At 31.4% G+C, this 18,128-nt stretch overlaps 1 long non-coding RNA gene across 1 annotated transcript; it reads left to right on the top strand.

The window, feature by feature from the left end:
• Nucleotides 1–13,299: 13,299 nt before the first annotated feature.
• Nucleotides 13,300–14,284, top strand: LOC116416893. Its single transcript, XR_004227199.1, has 2 exons — nt 13,300–13,790; nt 13,980–14,284. It is a non-coding gene; the product is annotated as an uncharacterized LOC116416893 (long non-coding RNA).
• The last annotated feature ends 3,844 nt before the right edge of the window (nt 14,285–18,128 follow it).

Genomic DNA, 18,128 nt, shown 5'->3' on the forward strand with positions numbered 1-18,128 from the left:
CAAGACTTTCCAAAACTGAAATCTATAGGATTATCAAAGGCTATAGCCGGGTTACTATGGTGAAATGGCCCCCTTGGAAAATGTATATATGTTATATACCATTCGATGGGGGATAAAAAAAAACTCCCATAGCCAAATTTTTAGCTCTCTGCCTAGTGCGCATGCGCAGTAACGTCGATAAACGTGTTTTTTTTATTTTATTTTTTTCTGAAGTCCCTATAGGATAAAAATTTTTTTAAAAATTCACATTGGTGTATTTTTATGTCATGAATAACTGCAATTTTTTTGGGATTACATAACCTCAAATATCGGATCTAAAAAAATTATTAAAGTTTTCAATCGATATTTTGACCCCCTTGTTTTTGAGGTGCAACTTTTTAAGTAGACTTTTTTTGTGTACTTTTTCCCGTTCTTTACGATGGCACTAACGTTTTTTCCTTAAAAATGGTGGCACAACTCGATTTGAGCCAAAAACTGATTTTTTTGCCATTTTTTCACGTTTTTAGCTGGTTATGTTACAATTTAGTTACTAAAGTGACTCCTTTTGAGTAGTTTTGCATATCTTCCCATGAAAACATAATCAAATGAAATATTTTGTTCGCTCCAAGCCGTATTTTTTATATTATCTTACGTTTTCAATGATGGTCTTATCAGAATTTGAGGTAATAAAGGGTTTCTCTCTATATATAAAAAGAATATCGCCGCTGTCAGTGTCTGCTTTTCTCTTTAACCTAAAAATGCCCTCATTTGAGTGATTTAACGCCGAAAAAGGCCATTTTTGGTACCATGTAACCCAAAACTAACCTAAAAATGTCATAATGCAAGGGTTTTCACGCAAAAAAGCCTGTTTTTAGCTAAACATAGCCTTGAAATCGATCGTTTGAGGGTACTTTTGGCGTCTTGTGGTCTTAAAAAGGCCATATTTGGCTTATCTGCCTCTACTTAATTGATTATTCAAAATCTATTGACAGTAATAATTATCAGGTAAAAAGGAATTGAAGTTAAGTATGTTCAATTCGTACAAAGTATAATTTATTATCTTCATAGGCTATTTAAAATAAATTATGGAACGTATACAAGTAGCTTTTTAAAAATAACGAATGTTCACAATAGAAAAAATGATTCACTCATCATTGTCACTATCTTCATCAATACACACTTCAATTTGATCATTAAGAAACATTTTAGACAGAATTTCAGCTGGTCGTATGATTTTTGATAAATATCTTCCATGTGAAAGATAATAGATTATGGCAGCAATATGCGCACAACATCCTATAGTACGGTTACCGTTAGCACAATCACAACAGTGTCTTAAGATGCTAGAATAACCAATACCATTTGGTTTATACTCAACGAAACATTTGTATTGTTTTCTGTTAATATGCCTGGATTGAACTTCAAGTTTGAGAATATTGTTAGTCTCTTTTGAATATCCAATCTTCAAATTATTATCTGCGTCAAGCATTTCCGCTAAGTAAGATATTGTCTGTTTAAGCTGATATGTTCCTGTAAACAGAATTTTCAAATCTTTTATTGTTAATTCAGGAAAGTCTGGTAAATCATCCGAAGTTATTATTTTAAATGGTAGTTTCCGACGACTCCATCTTTTGTCTGCTACTAAAACTGCTAATGTATTTTCAACATTTTTTCTAGATTGCATAGAATAAATATTTCATCTTGCATGTCTTCATCAGAATCTAGGCGTTTGCCAAACAAGTTATTTAAGTAGCAAGAAATTTTACAATAAGATCCAGTATTTTTCACCATTTTATTATCAAGTTTGTGATCTAATAACCTATATTTTTTCTTTTGAACTCCGTGCACTGCTTCAACAACCCATCGCAGTTTTGTCGTGAATATTGTTTCATTTGATTCTTGCGTAGAAAGTTGAGATTTTGAACATTTGAGTGCAGGCATCAAAACAATATAACCCATATTTTCTAATTTTTGTTTAATGTCCCTGAAACCTCTATCCAGTATAAAAATGTCCCCTTGGCGAAGAAGTTTCTGTAAAATATTCTGCTTCTCTTCCAATATTTCAATCAGTATTGTAGCATCATTTTTATTTGCAAGATATGGACCTAACTGGTCAACAACATAACCATTAGTAGTACATATAGTAAATGGTTTAGTCAGAGGAACTTTTTTTTGGCCTGAATAAGATTTTCTTTGGTACTCGTTATTAGAGCTTTTTTCATGCCTTATATAAGTACCATCAGCAATCAAAATAAGTTGTTTACCAGGATGTAATTTCTTTGCCATATTAGAAGTTTGATTTTCAATCAATTTATTTCTGTCTACATTTTCTAATCCAAAGTGTTTTGGTAGTAAATCTTTTTCGAAAGATAATAATACTGATTGACAAAAACGAGATACTTGTTGTTCGCTTTCAATGTCAAATATTGTAGAGATGAGCGAGTTAGAATTCCCAGAGCGCATTTTGAATAAAAATACGACAATGGCTTGTGTCGCTGTCCTTACACAGGAATTCTTCAGAGAAGTGAGTTGATCTTTAAGATAATTAATATTTTCCCACGTTAATCCCGTAAAAACTTTCAATTTTTTTTCAGGCATGGAAAATTCAGCTACTGTATCTAATAAAGTTTCGTCTGCTTTCATTGATAATTGACTCAAAAATTGTAGTAATTCATCAATATATACCGTACTTGTAGTGGAAAAAATATTAATTTTATTTAGTTCATCTTCATAAAATCTTTTTTTAATTAAATGTGTGCAACAGCATCTATTGCCATGTGGAATAAAAACATTCATTTTACTATAAACTTGAATTCGGGCCTCTAAAGGAACTAATATATTATTAGTCTGTTTTTGGTACCCACAAACAAAGCAATATTTATGTGCCGCAATCGTCCTTTGAATAAGTAATTCCGTGGTTGCTCGTACTTTTTGTTCCTTTATTGTGTATACAGATGATTGTGTACTTTCCTGAGATGATGAAGTGACAGTTAGCTGAGAAAATGATTCAGAAACATTTGAATCTTGAGACGAAGCAGTTGCTGGAACATTAACCTTTTTAGGTTTAGAGCTTGATATGTATTTGGCTAATCGCTTTCTACATGAATCACAAATTACATCATGGATGTAAATATCTTTATTTGATAATTGTTTAGCATATTCGATTTCAACTTCAGATTCGATTTCCTTTTCTCGACCAATTGATTTTCTAATATAAATATTACACATGGCACATCTTCGATCATCGCGTTTCCTGATGTTATCTGACTCTTCATTACTATTAGATGCCATATTTATTTAACCATTAGACAAGAAGATCACTTCTGAAATAATAAAATATAAATATTTTACAATACATTTAAAAATGCTGTTAGTTAGTTTTTAAAAATCTAAAAAAATTGTTTGCCTTTTTTAAAATTAAAAACTAGAATGAATAATAAATATTACAAAAATATTATAATCTAAGTTCTTGTATAATCCAGTTTTCTCAGTAGCTTTACATGAAAAGTAAAAAAATAATATTGCCTAGTAAAAGTGAAATAAGTTGTATTTCATTTATAAGTTTTTTAAGCAAATAATTTTTTTTTGTCATAAAAACTGTATTGAAGTGCTTGCACCTAGTGATTTTATAAAATCAACAAACCTATGAAATTATTATAATCAATTTGTTTTTTTGTAAAAATATGTTCTTGTATCTAGACATGAATAATAGTGTATTTTAAAATAAATAAATAATGTTGTTTTTAATGATGTTTCATATACGTATGTGTTTAAAGCATAGGTTAGCTTGTGTTTACTTTATTCATTTTACATTTTTTTAACTTAAAAGTTAATTGACAATTAATAAGTTCGCATCCTATTAGTTCTATTTTTCATTTGTATTATTTCTCATGTATTGTTTTTATGTAAAACCAAATATTTTTTCTCATCTCATAATAATTAACTATAGTAAAAATCACATCATATATAGTCGTATGCAGATATTTATGTGCATTTTTTATTAATTTGACAGTATTTTATACATAAACAAATTAATTATTGTTCAAGACTTTCTATATTTTATCAATTTAATCATACTTGTATAATTAATATACCGCATTACATCAAAACATGCAACTCATCAATCGTCAAATCCGTTTCTAGCAAAAGTTTATTGTCATATTTTATTCAAATGTTTTTCCTTCTTAATTTTATTTAGTTAATAGTTTCAACAACTTTATGTTTAACTAATTTCTCATTTTACTTTATGTGATTAGCCTAAATTGGTTAAGTTAAATAGATAAAGACTCGTTCCCCTTACATGCATTGTACGTATATCTATATCTATAGGATTGAAAATTCATTTTTATTAATTACTTTTTTGTTAGCTTATTGATTTAAAATCTGATTGCTATTTTTGTTTTAGGATAAGATCGGATCTTTATGCGAGTACTAAAACAGTTTATAATTTAATGTTGGTTTAAACTTTTGATTTTATGCAAGAATTTAATAACGTACACAACATGTTTTTCTTATTTAGCGTATAAAAAGGTCTAATAATTATCTGTTATTATTATTACATTATTATATTATTATATTATATTATTATATTATTATATCATATTATTATATTATTATATCATATTATTATATTACTATATTATCTGTCATTATTTTTGATACAATTACTCTTAATACTACAGAATTTATAATAAAAATTTTATTTTTCTACCCATTAATAAGTCTTACTCTGCATATACCGGTAAAATACAAGTGTATTTATTATAAATACATGGGAGATTTTTTATTTATCAGTAGGTTGGTTACAGTATTTTTTTCAAAACTCAGTGTCGGCATAAAAATAACATTTTAGATATTAATAATAGGTTTTGATTTTAAAGAAGTTATTTAACAAAATATTAATTTATTGTGTAATATGTATTAGAAATACATATAACCCTAATATCAAAGCATATAATCTGTGATGTCAAAACTTTTGAAAAACTTTGTTAAATCTTCATTTTTTTAAAAGATATGTAAAATATATAGTACTCACTTTAAATATACAAGATTGTTAGTTTTGAAGTAAACAGCAGAAAGATTTAAAGTAGCCGCGTCAGCCTTCGGTTCCAACTAACTCCAATGTATTTGAAAATAAATACTTAACTACTTCATTATTTTTTCTAGTATTGCTATCAATTATCAGTCAAAAGCCGAAATAGTAAAAAGAAAAATCGAAACAATTTTTATTTGCTAGATTTTAATTTACTTTAAAAGTTATAAACTTATACTAACAGCGTTTTCACCATTCACTTGTATTAGTATATTATGGAGAAAGTACAATTGAGTCCGTCGTCCCGTACCGACCTCGGGACATACCGTCTGAAATAAGCTGTTTTTACGGGATTGGCTAATTCTGTACCGTCGATTGGGTTATCGAACAGAATTAGCCAATAATGTAAAAGTGACTTATTTCAGACGGTATGTCCCGGGGTCGGTACGGGACGGGACGGGACGTATTGTACTTTCTCCCTTATATAGACAATTGTAAGAAAAAAAAAAATTAGTTTTGAAAAAAACAATGTTGGCCATTGGTTTGCGCATCGTTTAATTAATTAAGAAATCAAAATACTTTATTTGTTTATGCTCCTGATAATTCTTAATTTTATGATTGACCATTCACTACGCAGATCGTCTGCATTGCAGCCGCCGCGTCAACCGCGCGGCCAAGCATAACCTTTTATTATAAATAAAAATAAACAATAAACAAAAAAGTGCGACAGAGACAATACTTTCGACCAATCACAGAACGTTTAAAAAGAACATAACATTAGCCATCAGTTTTATAATAAGGTGATATCACAATTCTGATAAGACCATCATTGAAAACGTAAGATAATATAAAAAATACGGCTTGGAGCGAACAAAATATTTCATTTGATTATGTTTTCATGGGAAGATATGCAAAACTACTCAAAAGGAGTCACTTTAGTAACTAAATTGTAACATAACCAGCTAAAAACGTGAAAAAATGGCAAAAAAATCAGTTTTTGGCTCAAATCGAGTTGTGCCACCATTTTTAAGGAAAAAACGTTAGTGCCATCGTAAAGAACGGGAAAAAGTACACAAAAAAAGTCTACTTAAAAAGTTGCACCTCAAAAACAAGGGGGTCAAAATATCGATTGAAAACTTTAATAATTTTTTTAGATCCGATATTTGAGGTTATGTAATCCCAAAAAAATTGCAGTTATTCATGACATAAAAATACACCAATGTGAATTTTTAAAAAAATTTTTATCCTATAGGGACTTCAGAAAAAAATAAAATAAAAAAAACACGTTTATCGATGTTACTGCGCATGCGCACTAGGCAGAGAGCTAAAAATTTGGCTATGGGAGTTTTTTTTTATCCCCCATCGAATGGTATATAACATATATACATTTTCCAAGGGGGCCATTTCACCATAGTAACCCGGCTATAGCCTTTATCTGGTTTTTCATTGACGTAACCGCTTTTATACCAGGAATATTTAAACAAATCTATATATCTCGGTGAAGACAGTTGGTTGTGAACCAATGATTGAAGTTTAATTATATTATTTCTCACATGTAAATTCATATCATGATCCATTAACATTACATTATCAGAAAATGTTCGGACAAAGTTTTTCCAAATACGGAATCCATAGACATCAAGTGGTTGTATTTTTCCTGTGGTTCCAGTTGGAATTTTTTTATGTTAATAATTTTATTTTGTGGCATTGTTTCTTCTATAACTTTGTTACAATGACCACTCCAGGAATCAAGTAATAGTATTGAGTGATGGCCTACATAGGGATAAAATATTTTTTCCAACCAGATTTTGAAGTGATCTGCAATTAAACGACTTACTAATTAACTGATCAACGATATTACAATGTAAAAATTGTTATTAGTTCCCTTACTTGTTGTTAATTTTCCAGATTTGGATGCTTCCACGTACACGTTTTCTGGTCTAAATATGTTTTGTTCTACAATATGGCCAAACTTGCCACTTGGTTCCTTTAAAACAAAAAATAGCGGTGACAACAGTTGTCCAGTAGCTGATATTAGTGGCTGTATAGTATAACTATGCGTTGTTGCTGAAATTGACTGTACCAGACATTGCACTTGCTTTTCTCCTTCTACTACTAATGTTCTTCCAGAATGCATTTCTAGCTGAAATCCGCTCTGATCTGTATTATACAAATTTTCGAGTCCAATCCTTGGTATACACGATTTAACGTCATCGATAAATGCTTCAGCTTTAGCCGTAAGTTCTGCACTACTTTCTAGTGTTTTTCTTGTTATGAACTTATTTATTTTCCTAGAAACTATTCGGTGTGCTTGCTTAAATTTGAGTAACCAAGGTTTAGAAGCTTTGAATCTAATATCATCAAAACCAATTTCTTTTTTAGCTTGTAAGGTCCATCGAATTATATCTTCATCATGGATAATTGAACCACTGTCGAGAGCTGCTTGAAAATTATCCAGGGTATACTGACAAATTTGTGCTACTTTTTCTCTATACGTGCCACCTTTATTAATTGAATGAGCCCAACGACGTAGCTGACTAATAGATGATACTTTTTCGAATCTGTTTTGCACTGTTTTGAGACTTAAATTTTGCTTCGTTTTGCTACTTCTCCAAAATTCTACAGCTCTTTTTTTGTATTCAAAATCTAGTTCTTCATTATCTGCTGTACATTGATTTGTTGGTGCTATATCCGGATCAGGAAAATGATGTTGCACTTCATCTTCAATTATTTCCACATTATGGTCTTTATACTCTTCTTGAAAATCCAAAGAGTCATCAGTAATCATTTCTACATCGTTGAAATCATGTGTTGCATCTATTAAAATTTCTTTTATTTTTTCGGCCAACTCTGTTTCGTGATAATTCGTGACACTATCTGGTATGTTTAACGCTTGAAAGTATGCTAATAATAAGTTTAGAACGTTCAACGGATTAATTTTCATTTTTCAATCTAAAATGAAAACAAGCGGTAAAATTTATACAAGCTGTGTTTTTGCATGTAAGGCACGACTGCTACATTTCTACCAGAATAAAACGAGTGAATGTAAATTGAATCAAATCATTAATTTATGCATTGGAGAAGAATTCTCGTTCCACTTTGTGATGTTCGGAAAACTCTATTTTTGGTTTTATTCAACTTTTATTCACTTTGAAATTGAATAATGTAAATCTATATAAAATCACTAAAGAAAATTTTCTACAACTGTATGATACCACTGACAAACAAAAAGACGTACTATTCGTACTTTCCGGCATCGAACTAGAATACCCACAAAACTCACTCACTGCCTAAAAAATAACACAGGCAGCTGAGGTGAACACTCGATGAAAACAATCTAAAAAAAGAACATACTGATTCGCACATATTGTCAACAACTTTTATGAGTGAAAGACATTTATCTGTGGAATTATCATTGAATGTACGATAACATTCATTAAACTAATGAATGCATACAAAATTCCCTTTCAAGAACAACGTGTTCTTTAATTGCAAATGAAGTTCGAGTATTAATATTCTTTTATGTATTTTTACCAATAACAAAAATTATCATAGTAATATAATAATAATAAGAAGAAGAAGAAGAATAAGCATAATTGCAATAGCAATAATAACAGTAATACTGATAATAGCAATGATAATGAAAAATAATAATAATAATTAGAATAATATTTATTATTAAATTTAGATTTTTTGATAAATTCATTAAATCGTATCAAATAGTATTATTATGGAATTCCAGACTGTAAATATTTTACTATAGATACAATAATCATTACTTCGAGAATTCATCTAAAAAACGTTTGGCTTACGAAATAATTGTAACAATGAAAAACTCCCAAGTTTGACAACATTAAATTTTATTACAAAACGCAAAAGAGTTTGATAAACTAGTTTTATTAACCTATGTTTTTTCATTTGCAAAAAAGTGTGGACTTTTTGAATTTATAAAATTATATAATTATGCTATTTATGAAATACTTTATAATTTATGAAATTACTTTTGAAATTATGCTAATTTATAAAAGCAGAAAAATAAATAATCTTTGATTGAAACATAAAACGAGACGTTATTTGTTACATACAAAATGATAGAATAAAATATCGGTAATATGTCTATACTCGTGTCTACAGTAAAGCATAGGCCTTCGGCTTGTCTGGAGGTTAGGGGTTTGGAGTCGTTTGGTTAAAATGCACAACCATTTAGCCTATTTGTTCTTTAGGGGTTTAGGGTTTAAGGCTCTTTAGTTCACATGTACAGGCTACAAAGATCACACATTTGTAAACAAGTTTTTTTGAAAGTTAAAATTTTTTTTCGATATTTCCGTCCACCATATTGGATCCGCCATTTTGAATTTTCAAAATCTGATAACAGATTTGTAATCAGCGACCTCGAAAACCTCTATATACAAACCTTCTACAAAATATTATGGATTGAAGTATACTTATAGTTATTTTGTGATAGGGGTGGTTTACCCCCCTAAGGGGAAGTATCTATGAAAAAACCGAAATACTTAATTTGTTTATTATAGATGTTTACAAATTTTTTCCAAATTTTTTAGTCGTTTAAAACTTTTTTATTATATAAAATTTTTTTTCGATATTTCCGTCCGCCATATTGGATCCGCCATTTTGAATTTTCAAAATCTGATAACAGATTTGTAATCAGCGACCTCGAAAACCTCTATATACAAACTTTCTACGAAATATTATGTATTGAATTACATATTTACAGTTATTTTGTGTTAGCGGTGGTTTACCCCCTTAGGGGTAATATTTATGAAAACACCGAAAGACGTCAACTAAATTTTGTTATTAAGGATGTTTAAACATTTTTTCCAATTTTTTTTAGTCGGTTTAAACATTTTTATTATAAAATTATGCCAAAAAATATATGTTTTCAACCCCTAAAAAATAGGGGATGCTACCCTTACTCTTCAAATCACCATGAAATACTTGCTCTTTTTGTAAGAAATAACCTCCAATTTGTTTCATTGAAAAATATTAATTTTAAGCCGAGATATTTAAAAAAAACGCTTTTTGGGGGTTAACTTTAGGGGAGGTTTTTACCCCTTAAAAGTGAAAATTAGCCGATAAAAAAAATACGTGTCTCTTATTTTTTTATGTTCTACAACATATATGAAAATCATCAAAATCGGTGAGTTCGGGTTGGGTACCTTTCATTGTTAGTGGCCTTCATCTAGCAACAGTTTTACTCAGCTGTTTCGCCTTGTCCTGCCCTTCTATTTTCTTCGTTATTTCTGACCTTCTTGAGAATGGTCCTTACGTAGTTGTTTACAGCGCACCAGCCATCCTTCGAAGCTAGCATAGCTGTCATCATTGACTCAGGGGTCACCCTAGTCTGAAGGTAACACTCGAGTTCTTCTCGTTCCATTTTGTATCGCGAACAGTCACAAAATCTTTGTTTGCTTTCAAACATACTGGGTAATTTGGATTGTTCTCTATCTTGAAGCGGTGTAAGTAGGCTCGAAAGCACCCATGTCTGCTCAAAAACTGCGACAGGTAGTAATTCACTTCCTCGTGTCATCTATTGGTCCAGCCAGCAATACGAGGTATGAGGCGGTGCGTCCATCGCCCCTTTTCACTGGAGTCCCATCGTCTTTGCCACTCAGCTAGGGTTTTTTTTCTTCGCGGATTTTCAAACTTCCATTTTAGTATAGTCAAAGTTGGAAAAATAAGAAAATGGCTGCGATTTACGCATAAAAATCACTAAATCAAAATATTATAAAAATTTATCAAAAAAGTCACAGGTAAATGTATCCTTGTAGATTAGTACTTTGCACTCAACAAAGCCGCATTTGAATTTGCGTCGAAAACTAATTCATTTCAGTTTTGCCGCGAAGACTATAGTATATATATTTTGAACTCTTGCGTCGAAGACTATAAAGTACATTTTCAGTCCGTCTGCGAAGACTAGTACATTTCTTACTTCGTATACGTTTGATTCTCTGGCAACGAAACTATTCAAAATTTTCCAAAATTCCACACCATCTATTTAAGTATTTACTTCTATCGGCTTTCCCCGCGACAGCCACATTCTTTTCTTGAGTATCTATTTAGCGTCCTTGACGAGTTAGGCGAGGCATCACATAAGAAGGAATGGGTAGCCGAAATTGAGGGAGAGACGTACAAATGGGACGAGAAGAAGGAAAACATAGTAAAGAAAGAAAAAAGGATAAAAAGAAGTGATAAGGAACGATACAAAATCTGGAGGTCGGGAGAATCAGAGGAAGATGACGAAGAGTAAGAAACGAGGGTGGAGAGAAAAAAAGAGAGAAGAGAGAATGTAAACAGCACACACACATAGAGAGATAGAGCACTCACATACGTAAAAGCACATACACACACTCAGACACGAAAACAGGAGGAGCAGGAGTGTTACACACGTACACACAGTCAAACAGAAACATAACCTATAGAGCAACACGACATTATACGACACAATAGGGTAGAGAGAGAGAGAGAGAGAGAGAGAGAGAGAAAACAGAAAAGTGTAAATATTGAAAGCACTAAAATTGTAAACACTGACTAAGGGGCACAATAAAGAATTATTATTATTATTATTATTATTATCTATTATAATATTTTGTCGAATACGACGTTTTTAGTATATAATTTTTGCATATTATCTTTATCTTTTTTATTTTTTAATGTCCAATATTCTGTGAGTAAAATTTTTAAATTTGCTTTCGATCTTACCCTTTATAGGGATAAAACCTTGAGATTTATTTATCGTCATTGCAAATCCTAGTCTCACTGGAAATTGACGACGTATTGACATATTAAAAGAAATATCTTCTTTAGACGGCGATAATACGATGCGCGCATAGCAATCCTTTATTTCCTGTTTTACTTCCACTAATTATTTCTACACAAATAGAAGATTGTAACATTGTATTTACTTTTAATCTTGTCCCGTTACAAAGTCCATACAGTTATTAAATTTTCGTCGTTATCATTAAGCCTTGAATCTATACTAATATATTTTTGAACTTCACATTCCATTTTTTATAAAATTATATTATTAATTTATTCTTTTGTTAGTATTTTGTTTATTGAAATTACTACCACAAATTTCATCGATAATATTGTTAGCGCATACATTTTTTTTTTGGTATTTCAACTACTCCATTGCTACTTTCAAAATTAGTTAGAAGTATTCCATCATCAATATTAGAAAGCCATTGTTTGACAGTTATATCATTTTTATTTACTCTCAAATTATCTTTAAGAGTCATATGTTGAAATTGAACCCACAATAAACTGTTTTGTATACAATTTTCAATAATGTTGTTTCTATTACTATATTTTACAACTGGCAAAGTCTGACTAAAGTCACCTGTTAATATCACAATTTAACCTCCATAAATTTCGTCACTCTTACAAATCGCGAAAATATCAATCAACTTCATTAAAAGCACATTTAGGTGCCATTGATATTTAGTCCCATGTAATAACTTCTGTTTTTACAAGCTCTATTCTATATGCAGAATAAAATAAGATATTTAATAATCACAAATATTCATTTAACCTAAATTTACAACAAATAAGAATACACATACTCGACGCAAGCACTAGCACACGCGAAAACGCAACCGACGCCGAAATGGCCGACGCTACGTATCACCACAGGGTGATAGCCGTGACCTCACTGACACCAAAAACTCGCGAAAATTCAGCTCCGCCGTCACGATTCTACCAAACAGATTTTTCTGAGAGTTTCACTGATTCGCGATTCGCGACGAGCATTCACAACACGCGTTACTCACAATTCGTGCACACCAATTAATTTACTAGTTGACTTGATGTCGAGAGACGTCGACGAACAAGTCACTTTAGATGGTTCTCGTCCAGAAAATCCTGGAATCGGACTTCACTCCTCGCAAGCCTCTCTCTCGCGTGTCGAGCCGGAGTTTCTTACGCCAAAAACAGAGGGTAAAATTAGCAAAATCTTTGCGCAATTACGCAGTTATTCTCGCACGCACGCTAATGATATGCACAAACTATAATTTCTCGTGGCAAACTATCGGAGCTGCCTCTAAAAATTTCTAAAGCGCGAGCCGATGTGTTCTCAAGCGGTAGACCACAAGTGACCTCAATATGGCCGCTTTTTCTTCTTCTTTCTCGTAGAAGTTGGCCCATAAGCTCCGTTTTTATCTTCCTGGACAATGATTGGCACTCGTCGCGGTGTAACGCCCTCTTTATGCGCGCACGTGGTGGGAATCCGGCTGCAGGTCTCACGCGCGTACATTAGGTCGCGCGTAAGACGGAGTGAGATAGGCGAGCCTTCTTCTTCTTGGCGGTGCCTCTCTCTCGTTTGCACTAATAGCTGAGCCGTGCGCGCGCGACGGTTGTAGTTTGCTCTTTCTCTTGCTTGGTGCTGCGGTGCTCCCGCTCTAACGCGCGGCGTCGCTTCTTCTCTCGCTCGCACTCGTGCGGCGGTGCGATCTCTCTTTCTTTCTCCAGCGCATAGCGTCGCTGCTCCTCTTACTCGCACTCATGTGTGTTCTGCTGATGACGTCGTCTGCTCTGCGGTAGTGCGCAGCGGCCTGCTCACTTGTACTAAAAAAAAGAATATAAGAACGTCTCTCGTTAATCGATGAAAAGTGTTTTCGCGGCCCCAACCTCGGTGTCAGTGAGTCGCGTCGGGATCTTGTGCTCTACTGTTACTTGTGTCGCAATATTCGCGTCAGAATTCATCCCAGTCTTTATCTGTTTTCACCAGTCCTTTAGCAATAGCCCTTTCTAAAAAAGATGGGTAAGTAATATCGTCTACTGTTCTAAACTCTTTGAAAGATCTTGCTCCTTTAACGTGTAAATAGTGATAATCTTAAATAAAATAGTTTTGGATTATTTAAGATAAAACGTTAACGTTGGATTTAAATTTGTATTAAATATCATTTTTTCACAGCTTTCTTTAAAATAAGCGTATTTTTTATTCATCAAGTGGCGCGGTAGCACTACGAAGGCAAGTTTGAGAAGCAGACGAAGCCGTGGCGCCCATGATGTCAAGTGGCGTGGTAGCGCCACGAAGGCGAGTTTGAGAAGCAAACAAACCTGCGGCGCCGCAATACTATTTACTTCCATATTGGCTTCTTGAATTTTCAATTATAAAATACAAATATTTACATTATTGTATATAAATTTTTTTGGCGTATAATCATATTTTTTATCCTTAACTATGATTTCTAACCGATATATTGGCAAGAGAGTCTAGTTTATAATAAACAAGTATGGCAGTGGACAAAAATGCTCAAATCATCTAGGAATTCTTTAGCCCAACAAATTTTAATACCATGAAGTTAGCCACACACGGCTAGTGTTAAGACTGCGAATTTAGACGCACATAGCAAAAGTTTCGTTGTTTGGATAAATGTGGCACTATTGCTTTCCCACGTATACGAACTACTAATGTAATTTTATTTTTATTACACCCCGTCGTTTATGTTATCTATGTGTAAATATATTAGAGGACGACATCTAGGTGTACAGGGTGACCGATGACGAGGTCTAGGTGGTGCGCTCCGTTGTTCATGTTGTCTAAGTGTTATTAATGGTGCTGTCTATCGGTAACTTTCTGCATATTTTATTTTTGTACATCCACTTATAAAATTCTTATTTCAATATAATCTCATATATTTCCAATGTAGATTACACGACAGTCGAAGTTAAATATTAATAGATTTGATATCTCATTCTGACACACAAAAAGAATATTTCAGTTGTTCACCTATGAACAAAATGAAACGGGCATGGCAAGTTAAGTAGTAAGTATCGAGAGTTGTTTGTAATTGATCCATATATTGCTTAAGTTTGAGTTAGCAATCATTCCACTCAGCCCTTAATTGAACACAACGATTTTCTGTTTGCTATTATTAAAATTAAAATAATATTGTGACAAACTTGACTTTTTTTATCAATCTTAGTTCTTTTATAATCTGTAATTTCGTTGTAAATGAAATAACGCTATTATGTTACATTATGTTATATTGCCATGCATGACATAACACAGAATGAATCAAAATCGCCTAACTCTTTCTTTGGTTAAAATTTTTTTATCACTCGTGCTCGTGGTTGTAAGGAAAAGCGATCTGTAATGAAAAATAACGCAACGCAAAAGCGTTGGGTTATGAAAACAAAAAAAAAAACCGCGGCCAATTCTTCGGCACGTAGCTTCCTTCAACATTATGTATTGCTTTAATATCCAAATTATTTTACTTCATATAAATTTCTATAAAGTTTTTGTACTTTTTCGTTTGATAGATAAAATTATTTCTAATTAATTGCATAAACATAATCAATTATAATTCTCTCTCTCTCTTTCGCATAGTTATAATTGTTAAACTGATCTCCAAGAGTCATCACCCTCTCTCTTTTACCTGACACTCTATTTACTATATTATATATTTGTAAACAGGGTGTTATTAGTTGATATATTATCTCTGCCATTATGTTTCATTTTCTTACACACTTTAATAAAATATATTTTACGTAATCTTTGTAATAATTACATTTTGATGATATCGTTTCCTCACCACCAAGCGGTAGATATCTCGGTGCGTTTTTTTGGAAGGAAATGTAACAGTTTTCCTTTCTCAAAATTTTTCTATTAACTAAACTGAAATTATTTTCAATTTTCTTTTACATTTCCTTAATACAATGTTTTATATCTCATCATTTATTGAGATTTACATATAAAAGTGTTAAAATGAATGATATAAAACTTTGTTTAAAGTGGTATCCCCAATCGCATAATATTTTCTAAATTAATTAACTAATAGTGTGGAAAAGTGATACTTTCCACCCGATTTACATCAATCTAATAGCATATTTTTAGTGTAATAGAACAAAAAAACGTAATATAATGGACAATATTATGCAAAAAGGCCTAATCCACTTTTTTTTTGTTTATTTAGAATCATTTCTCAATTGTTAATAGATGCATATTATTTAATGAATTATATTTCTTCTAATAACATAAGATAAGCATATTTGCTGTACTTAGGCCAATTTTGTTTTATTACATTTAAGTCGTCGACCCTTATCCATTTATTATATTTCCGTAACATGTTCGTATAATGTCCTGAATTGATATTATTACCATGGTGGAATATTAAAACGAAAACCATGAGATTTCACGTCTTTGCCACGAAGAGCATTAAAGTTCAATAGTTGCCGCGAAGAATATGAGATTTCACATTTTCGCCACGAAAACTAACGGATTTCACGTTTTTGCCACGAAGACTAACAAATTTCAGATTCTGATAAAATCTATGACCATCAAAGTGCATACACAATAAAATCTAAAAAGGGTTCAAATGAATAATAAAATAGTGTTCGAAAAATCGTCATGAAAAAACACACATGCGTAACTGAAAATCTTGTTTTTAACGAATTGGTAAAACAGAAAAACAAAAAAAACGAGCCTAGGTATAGATTAAAATCCATTCAATAGAAGCTGAGATCGAAGCGATGCAGTTTACTGTTATCTAGAGTATACAGGGTGAGAAACAAAATTTTGAAGCTTAATATCTTTGAAACTAACTGGTTTCATAAACAACCCAAGGAAAGGGATCAAAGTGCTATATAATACTAACTTAATCCAAAATTAGAAATTGATTATTGCCTTTTTACACCAGTTATCGCGTCCCATAGAAAAAAGACTTTTTTCAGTTTTTTATGTTTTTCTCCGGATCTGCTCCATAAAATCACTTAAAATTAAAGTGATATATAGTTATAATTACCTTCAATAATCATATAATTTTTTAGAAAGATTCGACATTTACTTTTCGAGTTATAACGGTTTCAAAAAATTGCACTTTATGGTGTATAATAAATGAACGACGAACGATAATATGAATTCTCCGCGGTAAAAAGATAGGTAATAGATGCATATGTCACGTTCTGCAGGTGGTTCCCGGCCATATTCACTAACGCCTTATTAAATCTATGTTTTTCGATTCTCTATGAATCGATTTTTTTACACTAGGGTTATCATGATTATTGTTTCTTATAAAATTTTTATTTCCCTAGAAATATATCCAAACTCATTTAATCGTTTTATTCGCTTTGATTCTTCTACTTCGTTTACAGACTATTTAATTCTCCAAACAATTCAGAATCATATTGCGTGTTATCTTTTAATTTTAGTTGTAAAGCAATTTCGTTATCTATAATATGAAGTTGACCTTATCTCGCTTTATTTGAATTTAGATGCAAAGCATAAATATTATGGTAAATTTGGCCGCACATTCTAATTACTTATGGTCTTTCGCCAGATCATACTTTGCTCCAAAACTAGAAAATGCAAGAGCGTTCTTATATTATCTTATTTTTCGTTTAAAAAATTTACTTTCATTATTATTAGCGGTGATTAACTGTTTCTATCTATAAGTATATAATGGATCTTCTAGTAGTATCACTTTTCCTTTATGACAACAATTTTGAAGATATTTATCTTTAACATTTCGTTCAGATTCAGAATGCTTTGCATTACAAAATTAACAGATTACGTCCATTTTTCCTAAATGATTTTCCGTAATTGATGTTGCATTTAATAAGACATTATTTTTATAGTGCGAATTTAATATATTTTTTTAAGTCTCTCTTTTCTCTTCGTTTTTTATTAATTTCAGCTTTTTCTACTGCACTTTTCTTGTCATATTCTAATATCCATTTTAAATTTACTGTTTTATTATTTTTGGTCTTACCTGCTTTTGATCGTTTTTTACGTCTTTTTTTGTTGATTGCAGATTTTTTTACACTTATTTGCTGATATTGCAATTTGTTGTACAAAGCTTATTTTTTTTAAACGTATTATTCTAAAAATATTTCATCTTTTAAATCATTTTATTTTACCATGGTAATTCAATGTCATTATATGTTATATTCTTATTTTTGACTATACTTGTTGACTGTTCGACAGAAAATTTTATATTTTTAATTTTTTCTTCCATATTTTTTTAATCATCATCTGATTTTCGTTTTAATGAAGTATTTTTGCTATTTTGATTTGATACATATACAATGTCATTGTTATCCACATCCATCGGTACGATTCTTTCAAAACGATAAAGACAATTATTAGTTGTTTTAT

Source organism: Nasonia vitripennis (assembly GCF_009193385.2).
Source record: "Nasonia vitripennis strain AsymCx chromosome 3 unlocalized genomic scaffold, Nvit_psr_1.1 chr3_random0013, whole genome shotgun sequence".
NCBI lineage: Eukaryota > Metazoa > Arthropoda > Insecta > Hymenoptera > Pteromalidae > Nasonia > Nasonia vitripennis.